The following is a 16255-nucleotide window of genomic DNA, read 5'->3' as shown; positions in this document are numbered from 1 at the left end:
GAGAAAACTTCCCAGACTTGAAGAATGAAACAGAATCCCATATCCTAGAAGCCTACAGGACGCCAAAAGTGCAAAATCATAAGAGATCCACACCTAGACACATTATAATGAAGATGCCCAACATACAGAATAAGGAGAGAATTTTAAAAGCTACAAGAGAAAGAAAGCAGATTACATTTAGGGGCAAACCAATCAGAATAACAGCTGATCTCTCAACACAGACTCTGAAAGCTAGAAGATCCTGGAATAACATATTTCAAACACTGAAAGAAAATGGGCTCCAACCAAGAATCGTGTATCCGGCGAAATTAAGCTTCAGGATGGAAGATGAAATTAAAACCTTTCATGATAAACAAAAGTTAAAAGAATTCGCAGCTAGAAAAACCATCTCTTCAAAAAATCCTTGGCAAAACATTACAGGAAGAGGAAACTGAAAATAACATTGAAAACCATCAGTGGGAGATAGGACAGTAAAGGGGGGAAAGTAACCAAAGAGGAAAACTAATCAGGTTTAGTAACATAAATAAACAAATATGACTGGAGGAACAAACCTAATCTCAATAATAACCCTAAATGTTAATGGCTTAAACTCACCAATTAAGAGACACAGGCTAGTCGAATGGATCACAAAACAAGATCCAACAATATGTTGCCTACAGGAGACGCATTTGATAGGAAAAGATATACATAGACTGAAGGTGAAAGGCTGGGAAAAATCATTCCACTCATATGGACTGCGGAAACAAGCAGGAGTGTCCATACTCATATCAAACAAAATAGATTTCAAGCCAAAATTAATCAAAAAGGATAAAGAGGGACACTGCATACTGCTCAAGGGAACCATACACCAACAAGACATAACAATCATAAATATATATGCCCCAAACAATGGTGCACCTACGTTCATCAAGCAAACTCTTCTCAAGTACAAGAGTCTAATAGACCACCATACAATAATCATGGGAGACTTCAACACACCTCTCTCACCACTGGACAGATCTTCCAAACAAAAGTTAAATAAGGAAACTATAGAACTCAACAACACAATTAACAACCTAGACTTAATTGACATATATAGAATATACCACCCAACATCAAGTAGTTACACATTTTTCTCAGCAGCACATGGATCCTTCACAAAAATAGATCATATATTATGTCACAGGGCAACTCTTAGACAATATAAAGGAGTAGAAATAATACCATGCATCCTATCTGATCATAATGGAATGAAACTGAAAATCAATGATAAAAGAAGGAAGGAAAAATCAGGCACCACGTGGAGAATGAACAATAGGTTACTGAATGACCAATGGGTCATAGAAGACATCAAGGAGGAAATTAAAAAATTCTTAGAGATAAATGAAAACACTGACACAACATATCGGAATCTATGGGACACATTGAAAGCAGTTTTAAGAGGAAAATTCATTGCTTGGAGTTCATTCCTTAAAAAAAGAAAAAACCAACAAATAAATGATCTCATACTTCATCTCAAAATCCTAGAAAAAGAAGAGCAAAATAACAGCAAAGGAAGTAGAAGGCAAGAAATAATTAAAATCAGAGCTGAAATTAATGAAATTGAAACAAAAGAAACAATTGAAAAAATTGACAAAACCAAAAGTTGGTTCTTTGAAAAAATAAATAAAATTGACAGACCCTTAGCCATGCTAACGAAGAGAAGAAGAGAGAGAACCCAAATTACTAGCATACGGGATGAAAAAGGCAATATCACAACAGACACTTCAGAAATACAGAAGATAATCAGAAATTACTTTGAATCCTTATACTCCAATAAAATAGAAGATAGTGAAGGCATCGATAAATTTCTTAAGTCATATGATCTGCCCAGATTGAGTCAGGAAGATATAGACAATCTAAACAGACCAATAACAATAGAGGAAATAGAAGAAACCATCAAAAGACTACCAACTAAGAAAAGCCCAGGACCGGATGGGTATACAGCAGAATTTTACAAAACCTTTAAAGAGGAACTAACACCAATACTTTTCAAGTTATTTCAGGAAATAGAAAAAGAGGAAGAACTTCCAAATACATTCTACGAGGCCAACATCACCCTGATTCCTAAACCAGACAAAGACACTTCAAAGAAAGAAAACTACAGACCAATATCTCTAATGAACCTAGATGCAAAAATCCTCAATAAAATTCTGGCGAATCGGATTCAAAAACATATCAAAAAAATTATACACCATGATCAAGTAGGATTCATCCCTGGGATGCAAGGCTGGTTCAATATACGGAAATCAATAAATGTTATTCACCACATCAATAGACTTAAAAATAAGAACCATATGATCATCTCGATAGATGCAGAAAAGGCATTTGACAAAGTACAGCATCCCTTTATGTTCAAAACTCTAGAAAAATTAGGGATAACAGGATCATTCCTCAACATTGTTAAAGCAATCTATGATAAGCCACAGGCCAGCATCATCCTAAATGGAGAAAAATTGAAGGCATTCCCTCTAAGATCTGGTACAAGACAGGGATGCCCTCTCTCACCACTTCTGTTCAACATAGTCCTCGAAACACTGGCCAGAGCAATTAGACAGACGAAAGAAATTAAAGGCATAAAAATAGGAAAAGAAGAACTTAAATTATCACTATTTGCAGACGATATGATTCTATACCTAACAGACCCAAAAGGGTCTACAAAGAAACTATTAGAGTTAATAAATGAATTCAGCAAAGTGGCGGGATATAAAATCAACACGCATAAATCAAATGCATTCCTGTATATCAGCGACAAATCCTCTGAAACAGAAATGAGGACAACTACTCCATTCACAATATCCCCCAAAAAAATAAAATACCTGGGAATCAATCTAACAAAAGAGGTGAAAGACCTATACAATGAAAACTACAGAACCCTAAAAAGAGACATAGAAGAAGACCTCAGAAGATGGAAAAATATACCCTGCTCATGGATAGGCAGAACTAACATCATCAAAATGGCGATATTACCAAAAGTTCTCTATAAGTTCAATGCTATCCCAATCAAAATCCCAACAGCATTTCTTGTAGAAATAGATAAAACAATCAGGAAATTCATATGGAATAATAAAAGACCCAGAATAGCAAAAACAATGCTAAGCAGGAAGTGTGAATCAGGCGGTATAGCGATACCAGACTTCAAACTATACTACAGAGCAATAGTAACAAAAACAGCATGGTACTGGTACCAAAACAGGCGAGCAGACCAATGGTACAGAATAGAAGACACAGTAACCAATCCGCAAAACTACAACTATCTTATATTTGATAAAGGGGCTAAAAGCATGCAATGGAGGAAAGATAGCATCTTCAACAAATGGTGCTGGGAAAACTGGAAATCCATTTGCATCAAAATGAAACTGAATCCCTTTCTCTCGCCATGCACAAAAGTTAACTCAAAATGGATCAAGGAGCTCGATATTAAATCAGAGACACGGCGTCTGATAGAAGAAAAAGTCGGCTATGATCTACATACTGTGGGGTCAGGCCCCAAATTCCTCAATAGGACACCCATAGCGCAAGAGTTAACAACCAGAATCAACAAATGGGACTTACTCAAACTAAGAAGTTTTCTCTCAACAAAAGAAACAATAAGAGAGATAAACAGGGAGCCTACATCCTGGGAACAAATCTTTACCCCACACACTTCAGACAGAGCCCTAATATCCAGAGTATACAAAGAACTCAAAAAATTAGATAATAAGATAACAAATAACCCAATCAACAAATGGGCCAAGGACCTGAACAGACACTTCTCAGAGGAGGACATACAATCAATTAACAAGTACATGAAAAAATGCTCAACATCGCTAGCAGTCAGAGAAATGCAAATCAAAACCACCCTAGGATACCATCTCACTCCAGTAAGATTGGCAGCCATTAAAAAATCCAACAACAACAAGTGCTGGCGAGGATGTGGGGAAATGGGTACACTTGTTCATTGTTGGTGGGACTGCAAAATGGTGCAGCCAATTTGGAAAGCAGTATGGAGATTTCTTGGAAAGTTGGGAATGGAACCACCATTTGACCCAGCTATTCCCCTCCTCGGTCTATTCCCTAAAGACCTAACAAGAGCATGCTACAGGGACACTGCTATATCGATGTTCATAGCAGCACAATTCACGATAGCAAGACTGTGGAACCAACCTAGAAGCCCTTCAATAGATGAATGGATTAAAAAAATGTGGCATTTATACACAATGGAGTATTACTCTGCAATAAGAAATGACAAAATCATAGAATTTGGAGGGAAATGGATGGCATTAGAGCAGATTATGCTAAGTGAAGCTAGCCAATCCTTAAAAAACAAATGTCAAATGTCTTCTTTGATATAAGGGGAGTAACCAAGGACAGGGTAGAGACGAAGAGCTTGAGGAAGATTAACATTAAACAGGGATGATAGGCGGGAGGGAAAGTGAGAGTTAAGGGAAATTGCATGGAACTGGAAGGTGAGCCTCAGGGTTATACACAATTACATATAAGAGGAAAGGAGGAGTAGGAGGAAAATTATATAAGTGGAAGAAACGATTTATAGTAGAGGGGGTGGAGAGAGAGTAGGGGAGGGGAGGGGAGGGGAGGGGTGAGGGGACAGTGGAGAATGGGATAGACAGCAGAATACATCAGTCACTAGAAAGGCAATTTGTAAATCAATGGAAATGTAACCGATGTGACACAGCAATCTGTATACGGGGTAAAAATGGGAGTTCATAACCCACTTGAATCAATCTGTGAAATATGGTATGTTAAGAACTATGTAATGTTATGAACAACCAACAATAAAATAATTAAAAAAAAAAAAAAAAAAAAAAAAAAGAAGAGAAGCCTGGCCCAGTGGGCATAGCTCCACCTACTGGAAGAGAAGTTAATTGAGCTCTATGACTGCATTTATTATTATTATTATTATTATTATTATTATTATTATTATTAATGATTATTATTGGTATTTTTTATTTTATTTTCACTTTTTGTTGTTGATGTTGTTGTTGTTCTTCAACTTCCTTATTAATGGTTTCAATTTTTTAAATTCTTTTTATTCTATTATTATTACTATTATTTTTTAAACTTTAATTTCCATTTGTTTATTATCATTATAATTTTTTTCTTTTGGTTTTAAATTTTTATATTTTCGTTTTTTCTTTCTTTCTTTTCACTTTTTTTCTTTTGTCTTTTCATTTCTTTTCAATTTTCTTATTCCCCTTTTCTTCAATTCTACCGGCCTACACTCACTCTCTTTAGTGACTTCTTCCCTTCCCTTCTAATACCTCTCCTCCCAAGCATCAAATAAATTTATAAGAGTAAACAGTAACTCAGCAGTCAAACAGAACAAGAAGTATCATGAGCATAAAAAAGCAAGGAAGAAAAGGAGTACAAACAATGAAGGACAGCCTAAATATTCAGGAGGACCTGGAGTCATCAGAAAAATGGCCATATAAAGAACTCAAGGAACACCTTAGACAGACGGAAAAGAACCTTAAAGATCACATTGAAAATGAATTACATAAACAGATAAAAGAAGAAATTAAGCATCTTTATCAGGAGATAGAGATTATAAAAAAAATCAAACAATAATTCTAGAAATGAAGGAAACGATAAACCAAATTAAAAACTCAATCGAGAGTATCACTAACAGAGTGGAGCAAGTAGAAGCCAGAACGTCAGATAATGAAGACGAAATATATCATTTTGAAAAGAGTCTAGCCAACTCAGATAGGCTGGTAAAAAATCACGAGAAAAACATCCAAGAGATTTGGGATAGCTTAAAAAAACCAAACTTACGAGTCATCAGGATAGAGGAAGGCACAGAGATTCATCCCAAGGGAATGAGTAACTTGCTGAATGAAATAATTACAGAAAACTTTCCAGAAATAAAAAAGGAAACAGATATACAAATTGTAGATGCATACAGGACACCGAGCACACAAAATCACAGTAGACCAACACCAAGACACATTGTTATGAAGATATCCAATATACAGAACAAAGAGAAAATATTAAAAGCTACAAGAGAAAGGAGACAGATTACATTCAGGGGTAAACCAATAAGGTTAACAACGGATTTTTCATCACAGACACTGAAAGCAAGAAGGTCATGGAACAATGTATTTCAAACTCTGAAAGACAATGGATGCCAACCAAGAATTCTGTATCCAGCAAAACTAAGCTTCAGATACGACAACGAAATAAAAATATTTCATGATAAACAAAAGCTAAAAGAATCTGTAGCCAGAAAACCAGCATTGCAAAGCATCTTAAGCAAAACTCTACAGGAGGAAGAAATGAAAAACAATAACCAAAACCATCAGCGGGAAGTGCCTCAGTAAAGACAGAGGACGGGGGGAAAGCTAATCATGGAGAAACAAACTAAATTAGAAAGAAAAAGAGATAAATAATCAAACATGGCAGGAAGTACAAACCATATATCAATAGTAACTCTAAATGGTAATGGCTTAAACTCTCCAATAAAGTGACATAGGCTGGTAACATGGATTAAAAAAACAAATCCAACAATATGCTGCCACCAGGAGACACATCTGATTGGAAAAGACATACACAGGCTCAAGGTAAAAGGTTGGGAAAAAATATACCACGCACACGGTCCTCGTAAGCAAGCAGGGGTGGCCATTCTCATATCGAATAAAATCGACTTCAAGACTAAGTGAATCAAAAGGGATAATGAAGGACATTATGTACTGTTAAAAGGAACCATTCACCAACAAGACATAACAATTATCAATATTTATGCACCAAATAATGTCGCTGCAACATTCATAAAATAAACTCTCCTCAAGTTCAAGAATCAAATAGACCACAACACAATAATCATGGGTGATTTCAACACACCTCTCTCACCATTGGACAGATCCTCCAAACAAAAGTTGAATAAAGAAACTATTGACCTCAATATCACAATCAATAACCTAGACTTAACTGACATATATAGAATATATCAAACATCATCAAGTGGATATACTTTTTTCTCAGCAGCACATGGATCCTTCTCAAAAATAGACCATATATTATGCCATAGGGCAACCCTCAGTAAATATAAAGGGGTGGAGATAATACCATGCATCTTATCTGATCATAAGGGAATGAAACTGAAAATCAACGATAAAAGAAGGAAGGAAAAATCATGCATCACATGGACAATGAACAATACGTTACTGAATGATCAATGGGTTACAGAAGACATAAAGGAGGAAATCAAAAAATTCTTAGAGATAAATGAAAATACAGACACAACATATCGGAATCTATGGGACACAATGAAAGCAGTTTTAAGAGGAAAATTCATCGCCTGGAGGTCATTCCTCAAAAAAAGGAAAAACCAACAAATAAATGAGCTCACAATTCATCAAAAGCCCTAGAAAAGGAAGGGCAAAACAACAGCAAATGTAGCAGAAGGCAAGAATTAATTAAAATCAGAGCAGAAATCAATGAAATTGAAACAAAAGAAACTATTGAAAACATTAACAAAACAAAAAGTTGGTTCTTTGAAAAAATAAACAAGATCAACAGACCCTTAGCCATGCTAACGAAGAGAAGAAGAGAGAGAACTCAAATTACTAACATACAAGATGAAAAAGGCAATATCACAACAGATGCTACAGAAATACAGAAGACAATTAGCAATTACTTTGAAAACCTATATTCCAATAAAATAGAAGATAGTGAAGAGATTGATAAATTTCTTAGATCATATGATTTGCCCAGACTGAGTCAGGAGGATACACACAATTTAAACAGACCAATATCAATGGATGAAATAGAAGAAGCAATCAAAAGACTACCAACCAAGAAAAGCCCAGGACCAGATGGGTACACAGCGGAGTTTTACAAAACCTTTAAAGAAGAATTAATACCAATACTTTTCAAATTATTTCAGCAAATAGAAAAAGAGGAAGCTCTACCAAATTCATTCTATGAGGCCAACATCACCCTGATTCTGAAACCAGACAAAGACACCTCAAAGAAAGAAAACTACAGACCAATATCTCTGATGAACCTAGATGCAAAAATCCTCAATAAATTTCTGGCCAATCGGATACAAAGGCACATCAAAAAAATTGTGCACCATGATCAAGTAGGATTCATCCCTGGGGTGCAAGGATGGTTCAATATATGGAAATCAATAAATGTTATTCACCACATCAATAGACTTAAAGATAAGAACCATATGATCATCTCGATGGACGCAGAGAAAGCATTCGACAAAGTACAGCATCCCTTTATGTTCAAAACATTAGAAAAACTTGGGATAACAGGAACGTACCTTGACATTGTAAAAGCTATCTATGCTAAGCCTCAGGCTAGCATCATTCTGAATGGAGAAAAATTGAAGGCATTCCCTCTAAAGTCTGGAACAAGACAGGGATGCCCCCTATCACCACTTCTATTCAATATAGTTCTCGAAACACTGGCCAGAGCAATTAGACAGACGAAAGAAATTAAAGGCATAAAAATAGGAAAAGAAGAACTTAAATTATCACTATTTGCAGATGACATGATTCTATACCTAGAAGACCCAAAAGGGTCTACAAAAAAACTACTAGAACTAATAAATGAATTCAGCAAAGTGTCAGGATATACAATCAACACACATAAATCAAAGGCATTTCTGTATATCAGCGACAAAACTTCTGAAACAGAAATGAGGAAAAACACTCCATTCACAATATCCTCAAAAAATAAAATAAAATACTTGGGAATCAACCTAACAAAAGAGGTGAAAGACCTATACAATGAAAACTACAGAACCCTAAAGTGAGAAATAGAAGAGGATCTTAGAAGATGGAAAAAATATACCTTGTTCATGGATAGGCAGAACTAACATCATCAAAATGGCGATATTACCAAAAGTTCTCTATAGGTTTAATGCAATGCCAATCAAAATCCCAATGGCATTTCTTGTAGAAATAGATAAAGCAATCGTGAAATTCATATGGAAAAATAAAAGACCCAGAATAGCAAAAGCAATTCTAAGCAGGAAGTGTGAATCAGGTGGTATAGCGATACCAGATTTCAAACTATATTACAGAGAAATAGTAATAAAAACAGCATGGTACTGGTACCAGAACAGGCAGGTGGACCAATGGTACAGAATAGAGGACACAGAGACTAATCCACAAAGCTACAACCATATTATATTTGATAAAGGAGCTAAAAACATGCAATGGAGGAAGGATAGCATCTTCAACAAATGGTGCATTGAAAACTGGAAATCCATATGCAACAAAATGAAACTGAATCCCTTTCTCTCGCCATGCACAAAAGTCAAAACAAAGTAGATCAAGGAGCTAGATATCAAATCAGAGACTCTCCGTCTGATAGAAGAAAAAGTTGGCTCCAATCTACATATTGTGTGGTCGGGCTTCAAATTCCTTAATAGGACACCCATAGCACAAGAGTTAATAACAAGAATCAACAAATGGGACTTACTTAAACTGAAAAGTTTTTTCTCAGCAAGAGAAACAATAAGAGAGGTAAATAGGGAGCCTACATCCTGGGAACAAATTTTTACTCCTCACACTTCAGATAGAGCCCTAATATCCAGAGTATACGAAGAACTCAAAAAATTAGACAATAAGAAAACAAATAACCCAATCAACAAATGGGCCAAGGATATGAACAAACACTTCACAGAGGAGGACATACAATCAATCAACAAGTACATGAAAAAATGCTCACCATCTCTAGCAGTCAAGGAAATGCAAATCAAAACCACCCTAAGACACCACCTCACCCCAGTAAGATTGGCAGCCATGATGAAGTCAAACAACAATGAGTGCTGGCAAGGATGTGGGGAAAAGGGTACACTTGTACACTGCTGGTGGGACTGCAAATGGGTGTGGACAATTTGGAAAGCAGTATGAAGATTCCTGGGAAAGCTGGGAATGGAACCACCATTTGACCCAGCTTTTGCCCTTCTCGGACTATTTCCTGAAGACCTTAAAAGAGCACACTACAGGGATACTGCCACATCGATGTTCATAGCAGCACAATTCACAATTGCTAGACTGTGGAACCAACCCAGATGCCCTTCAATAGATGAATGGATAAAAAAATGTGGCATTTATACACCATGGAGTATTACGCAGCACTAAAAAATGACAAAATCACGGAATTTGCAGGGAAATGGATGGCACTAGAGCAGATTATGCTTAGTGAAGCTAGCCAATCCCTAAAAAACAAATACCAAATGTCTTCTTTGATATAATGAGAGCAACTAAGAACAGAAGAGGGAGGATGAGCAGGAGGAAAAGATTAACATTAAACAGAGACATGAGGTGGGAGGGAAAGGGAGAGAAAAAGGGAAATTGCATGGAAATGGAGGGAGACCCTCATTATTATACAAAATTACACATAAGAGGTTGTGAGGGGAACGGGAAAATAAACAAGGAGAGAAATGAATTATGGTAGATGGTGTAGAGAGAGAAGATGGGAGGGGAGGGGAGGGGGGATAGTAGAGGATAGGAAAGGTAGCAGAATACAACAGTTACTAATAGGGCATTATGTAAAAATGTGGATATGTAACCGATGTGATTCAGCAATCTGTATATGGGTTAAAATTGGGAGTTCATAACCCACTTGATTCTAATGTATGAAATATGATATGTCAAGAGCTTTGTAATGTTGTGAACAACCAATAAAAAAAAAGCTCCACTTGGGTTCAAGACAGGGACACATCTCAGGAGCACAGAGGACCTGGGCAGCATGACCTCAGCCTCTCCAGATATCAGAAGAGCCTCACCCACATGCAAATCCCTTCTCCTGCTCTGGGTTCAAATGCCCTCTGGGCTGTGGGAGCTCCCAGCTCTCTGCTCAGACAGGGCTGAGGTCTCTGGGAAGGCAGGTGTGGTCTAGAAGATGAGGCTGCTGGGTCTTGTCCTGTGCCTGGTCACAGCTCCCCAAGGTGAGTGTCCCCAGTGTCAGACCTGAGTCCATGGGGAGGTTGTGACTGCAGGTGACTGACAAGGTGTGACTGTCCTTGTCCCCAGGTGTCCTGTGCCAGGTGCAGCTGCAGGAGTCAGGACCTGGCCTGGTGAAGCCCTCACAGACCCTGTCCCTCACTGTGTTGTCTCTGGATTCTCCATCACCAGTGGTTACTGCTGGCACTGGATCCGTCAGTCCCCAGGGAAGGAGATGGAGTACATAGGGTACAAATGGAGAGATGGTAGCACTAACTATAGCCCATCCCTCAAGAGCCGAGTGTCCATCTCCAGAGACACGTCCAAGAACAAGTTCTCCCTGCAGCTGAGCTCACTGACCACCCAGGACACGGCCACTTATTACTGTGCCCAGGGCCAACAGGGGGTGCTCAGCACACAGGAGCTCAGGTGCCACCTTCAGAGCAGCAGAGGAGAGTGGAGGGTTTCTCTCCAGGTGATCAGCGTCTCCCTGGATCCCATCATGGAGAATCTGGAGGTCTCTTCTGCCTCAGATCATCCCATGCTGTTCTCTTATGGAGTCAGGAGTGTCTCTCTCCACCTGTCTCAGCTCAGGGTGCACAGTACACGTGTGAGTCTGTGTGTCCATGTTTGTAAATATGTGTGTGTGTTTGTGTGTCTGTGCAGGAGTGTTGTGTGTGTGTGTGTCTGTGTGACACTGTATGGGTGAGACCCCTGGAAGGCAGACTCTGCTACCTTGTCACATGGCTGTCCCTGAGCTCCAGGCCTGCCCCCTGCTCCATTAGCCAGTCCCTGGGCAGCTGCAGAGGACTCACATGGGGAAGGCTCAGCAGGCTCTCAGACACCTCCACCCATCACAGCCATGAACCTGACCCTGCCAGGTGCTCTTCACACACTGACCTGGTCACCCTCCCCAGGGCAGGCAGCTGTCAGTTCACACCAAGGCTGCAGCCTCCTCTTCCAGACCAGAGCACGGGATCCCAGAGTCCTCAGCCCACGAGGACACACACACACACACACACACACACACTCACACACACACACTCACTGACTCACACACACACTCACGCTCACAAATACACACAGAGTCATACACACACACACTCACACACACACACACTCACACACTCACTCACACACTCACTCACACACAGACACACACTCACACTCACCCACTCACACACATTAATACACACTGACACACACTCACTCACACACACACACCCACTCACACACATTAACACACAGTCACACACACACACTCACCCACTCACACACATTAATACACACTGACACACACTCACACACACACACACACACACACACAGACACTCACACTACTCAGCCTACCACACAGTGTCCTTCGCTGTCATAGAAACGTCCTTTGACACAGTGGTTCTCCTGGTGACTGCACAGCTGCCCTCCACCCTTGGCCACATCTCCTCCTCATCTCTCCCTGGTGACCTCTCCACCCTGGTTCATGGGTTGCCTGAGCCTTTCCCTGGGCAGATGGAATGTGGATGTGGTGTCCATGGGTCCTGCTGCTGCTGGGCTCCACCCCAGGGACCATGGCAGTGTCTGGGGTCAGTCTGGGTGTCTGAGGGCAGTGGGCCTCTCCTGGGCCTGGGTGTAGAGAGCTCCCTGCTGCCTCCCACCTCACAATCCCAGAGCCCAAATGCCAGCTCTGCCAGGCTCAGGAACCTGTGCCCACCTTAAGCCTCATCTCAGTTCATCCCACAAAGTGACTTGGCTGTGACTCACTGACCTGGACACCCTCAGCTCACCTGGTCTCAGTGTGCACAGAGGGCACTGGCTCCACTCCTCACCCCTGTGTCCCTGGAGTGTGGGGTGAGTGACCTGAGTGTGCACCTAGGAAGGAGCAGGGTGCCCACAGCAGACACAGGTGCAGGACAGGGCAAGGCCACACACCTGTGGGAGCTGGAGCCCACTCTGCCCATCCTGAGGTCCTTCAAGACCTCCTTCAGAGGTCTCAGTGCACAGTGAGCTGACTGCACAGCTCTGGTCCTAGGTGAGGGAGACCATCATGGCAGAAGGGTAACCAGCTCAGGATATGGTAACAAGGAAGCTTAGAGAGAGCTCTGCTCACCAGGGACACAATCACAACTCCATAAGCACACCTGCAGAATCTGCACCACGGGGTTGGCTCCCAGGTCTGCCACCATCTCCAGCAGTGACCAGGCCTCCTGGGACCATGGCCACAGTGGCCTCTGCCTGCCTGAGTGGCTGAGAATGGTGAAATGACTTCCTACTCCCCCTGTGCAAGCAGGGTGTCCCCATGGTGTCTTCTCACCTTGAGGCTGAGATGTGGGTGGTCCTGCCAATTTCTGAGGTGCTGCAAAGCCATCTTTTATATTGTTTCCAGGGAAGTATTTAGCATTTCTCTAGTGACAGTGTTGTCTTGAACAATCCCAGTTTCTTTAGCCTCAGTTACACTCACACATTTCTAACTGTACTGCAGGATTTCCACACCTTTCTGCTCTGCTCCTCCTCCTCATTATCACACTAAAACCAGGCAGCCTTATCCATGCCTCTGCCTGAAGGCTGTGCTGTCCTGAAAGTTCCTCTGCTATTTTAAGAAATTAATCATGGTTAAACCCAGCTTCACCGAAAAATTAGGACATTGGGAAAAAGTAGGCAAATTTCTGTCAGAATTATGGTCTCCTTAGCTCCCACAAGATCCCCCCCCCCCCCATGAAACTCATATACAATAGTCTAAAACTTTTCTGGAATGTGTTTCTAAATATTTCTATAATCTTCCACAAACTACAAAAAGCTCCAAAAGCTAAGGAACCACACAGTCATGTTAGTTGCAAAGACCCCTCATGTGCCTACCTATTCCTATTTTAGTCAATATTTGTATTGTTGTGGTCAAAACGCCTGTCATGAACACTGTGTGGGATAAAAATGACTCAGTGCACCACCATCCGACTCCATTGGTCAGGACACAGTTAATGCAGAACTTCATGTCAGAGGTGTTTGGAGAAGGAAAGCTGCTCAGGACAGATTCATGAGGAGAGAGAGAGAGAGAGAGAGAGAGAGAGAGAGAGAGAGAGAGAGAGAGAGAGAGAGAGGAGAGAGAGAAAGACTGACTCCACTCATCAGGCACAAAAATAAACCCCAAAATATAAACACCTCCAGAGACCTGTATCCTACAGACACACCCTAACTGTCTACATTTACCAAACCCAGTTAATCCCTTTGGTGATTAATCCACTGATTTATCCCAACCTTCAGAATCTGACCCTGTCACCTCTGCAAATTCTTCCAATGTCTCACAAAAGAGGGTTGGAGCACCTCACATCTAAACTAAAGCTGATACTCACCTTCCAACATGGCTCATGGAAAGAAGTGACAGGAAGGGGATCTTCAGAGAATCCTGGACCTATATCAGTAGATGCATGTGAGAGGGCACAGGCTGGGCTTCTGTCACCTGCCCAAATGACAGCTGTGACATGTCAGGGCAACAGCAGGGCAGGTGACCTTGTGGGCTCCAGGATGGGGGTCAAAGAGACAATTTAAGTGTCCAAAAGAGAATCATGGCACTAAAAGTAGATGACAATATTGTATCCCTAAGGTCCCTGCTATAGAGATCACACACAGAGTTCCTGCTACAATCCCCAATGTGTGCCTTTCCAGACTGGAGGTCACATGTGCAGTCCACCTCCTCAGGGTCTCATGGTAAGGAGGGCTGGGCTGGGCTCTGTATGCCACACCACTCTCAGGAGATCTCACCACAGTCCCAGACTCAGTGACACATGATCATGGAGGGCAAGTAACAGGGTGTTGTTTACAGAGACCTGAGTCTGGGCACAGGTAGCCCCTCGGGCACATGAACTTGAGGGGCCATTTACAGAGACCTGCCATGACACCAGTAGCCTATGGATCCAGGTGAGCTTGCTCCTTCTGAGAAGCTTTGGCTGTGCAGATGGACTGAGCCACCAGGAAGGTCCTCTCTCCAACATGGTGGGGACACTGCAGTGATGGAGAAAGAGATAGAGAACAAGTCTGCCCCACCTGGGGAGTTGGGAGGGCTCCTGCAGGACACTGAGCCCACATCCCTGAGCTGAGGGTCTCTCACCAGATGCCTCTGCTTCCCTCCTGAGTAGGGCCTTCCTTCTCAGTGCTCTCCACCAAGGGCAGAATCCACAGGACCAGCTGCCCCTGCAGGACCTCGTCTCTCCACAGGAAAAGGCAAGAACCAGGGCCTGAGTGCTCTGCCAACAGTCTAGGAGTGGACCCAGGTGAGCAGGGTCTACACCCCACTGAACCACAGTGTGTGCAGCTTGTGAGCACCAACCCTCCCAGGGACATCCTTGTCAACACACAGTTCAGAGAAAGGTCCATGGAGAAATGTGAAGCTCAGTCATGAGTCACCCAAAGTCCTCCAGCACCTGATGAGCTTTGGGTCTAAGGGAATCTGCTCTGAATGACATAGATTGCCACATTCAGATGTTCCATCAAACTCTGGAACCCCAAAGCTGAACATGAGCTTATAGTGACTGCACATGTATTAGAATCATGATTCTGTAACTTAGGGTAAGATATAGGTGTGTATAGCCTGCATTTCTGTGATCTGTTCACACACACACACACACACACACACACACACACAGCCATTAGGCCTATGTCCTCTGGGAGTTGAGCCTCGTCACCAGTTCCCAAAGCCCTCTGTCATGTGTGGATACATCCTGCTCCCTGAAAGTCTCACCACATGTCCCATCCTGGAATGAGGGCTCACTGGGCTTTGTGACATGCACCCCAGGCAGGTGATGGACCTTCCTGAGGGCACAGCCAGCAGCCTACCTCAGAGCAAGGTGTCTGTACCTCTCTCCACATCCTGGATACAGCCTCCCCACAGCAGATGCACAATGAGGCCCTAGGTTGAACCACAGACCTGCTCACTCACATTCAGGGTCTTCTCCAGTTGGAAGTGGTTTTCTAGGATGGGAACCTGCTCTGGGGAATGTGGGGACATCCTGGTTCTTCTTTCTTTTGCTGGAGGCTCCCAGATATGGGTCTCTTAGGCAGAAAAATACGGGCAGCTGCATTTAAGCTCAAGACTCACTCTAGTTCTCTGTCTCATCCAGGTGCAGCTGCAGGAGTCAGGTACCAAGTGATGTAGAACTCACAGACATTGTCCATATCCTGACATGTCGCTGGATTGTCCATCACCAGTGGTTAATTCAGGAGCTGAATCCATCAGCCTCCTGGGTCGAGGCTGTAGTGAATGGGGCTCACTGATGGTAATGAAGTCACAACTTGTAACCCCTCCCTGGAGAGTGGACTCACCATGAACAGAGACCACGTAA

The sequence above is a fragment of the Spermophilus citellus genome (genome assembly GCF_964194105.1).
Source record: "Spermophilus citellus genome assembly, chromosome: 4".
NCBI classification, from domain to species: Eukaryota; Metazoa; Chordata; class Mammalia; order Rodentia; family Sciuridae; genus Spermophilus; species Spermophilus citellus.
The sequence above is the reverse complement of the archived record's forward strand: the minus strand, read 5'-3'. Positions refer to the sequence as shown.